Source organism: Propithecus coquereli, unplaced genomic scaffold (assembly GCF_000956105.1).
Source record: "Propithecus coquereli isolate 6110/MARCELLA unplaced genomic scaffold, Pcoq_1.0 Scaffold89, whole genome shotgun sequence".
Taxonomy (NCBI): Eukaryota; Metazoa; Chordata; class Mammalia; order Primates; family Indriidae; genus Propithecus; species Propithecus coquereli.
Genome location: NW_012155173.1, coordinates 4,486,872 through 4,488,429, shown reverse-complemented (window position 1 = coordinate 4,488,429; position 1,558 = coordinate 4,486,872).

The following is a 1,558-nucleotide window of genomic DNA, read 5'->3' as shown; positions in this document are numbered from 1 at the left end:
GTGGAGAAATCTTAAATGCATATTACTGAGTAAAAGTAGGGAATTTAAAAAGCTAGATACTATATTATTCCAACTGATAATCTGGAAAAGAAAAAACTATGGCAACAGTATAAAGAACAGTGGTTGCCAGGGTCTAGGGGTGGGTGGGATGAAAAGGTCGAGCATAGAGGATATTTTTAGGACAGTGAAAATACTCTGTATGATACTGTAATGGTGGATACATGCCATTATACATTTGTCCAAACCCACAAAATATTCCACACTGAGAATGAACTCTAAGGCAAACTATAAACTCTGTGTGATAATGATTTGTCAGTGTGGGTTCATCAGTTGTCACAAAAGTATCACATGGGTTGGGGATGTTAATAATGGAAAAAGCTATGCGTGTGTGAGGTAAGAGGTATATGGGAAGTCTCTCTACCTTCTGATCAACTTTGCTGTGAATCTAAGACTGCTGTAAAAATAAAATCTATTTTAAAAAGTAATTTACATGTTGTGAAAATTTATGGAACTATGCATTTATGATTTTTGCTATTTATGTATACATTTCATACTTCATTTAAAAATCAATTATAGTCTTGCCGGATAAAGAATTCTAGGTTGCCCATTATTCTGTTTTAGAAGATTGAGGATGGGTCCTCAGTTCTTTCTGGCTTGTAAGGTTTCAGTTGAGAAGTCTGCAGTTAGCCTGATAGCTTTTCCCTTGTAGGTTATCTGCTGTTTTCGTCTTACTGCTCGAAGGATTGCCTCTTTCGTGTTTACCTTGGCTAGCCTAATAACTATGTGACGTGGTGATTGCCTTTTCACATTGAGTCTCCCAGGAGTTCTGTATGCTTCTTGTACCTTGATATCTAGATCTCTGGGCAGGCCAGGTACGTTTTCCTCCATTATACCAAGAAATAGATTTTTCAGTCCTTGTGTATTTTCTTCTTTTGTCTCTGGGATGCTTATAATTCTTATGTTTGGTTTCTTTACATAATCCCACATTTCTAGTATGTTTTGTTGATGTCTCTTGCTTCTGTGTTTTTTTACTTCATCTGATTTGTTTAGCACATAAGCATTATCTTTAAGCTCTGAAATTCTTTCCTCTGCATGATTCAGCCTGTTCTTAAGGCTTTCCACTGTGTTTTGTAGTTCCTTGAATGCCTCTTTCATTTCCAGTATTTGTGTTTGGTTCTTTTGTAATACTTCAATTTCTTTAGAGATTTTTCTTTCATTAATTTCCTGCATTGTTATTGTGGCTTCTTTGTGTTGGGTTTCTATTTTCTCTTCAATTCCATTGAGTTTTCTTAGAATCCATATTCAGAATTCTTCCTCTGTCATTTTAATCATTTCATTTAAGTTGGTATCCGTTGTTGAGGATCTAATGATTTCTTTTGGGGGTGACTTTTCTCTCTGATCTTTCATGTTTCCTGCTTTCTTTCGCTGATTCTTTCTCATCAGGATTCTTGGTCATGAACTGGGGCAATTCCACCCCTAGGCATCTACCCAAAGGAAAAAAAGACATTCTATAATAAAGATATCTGCACTTGAATATTTATGGCAGCACAATTCACAA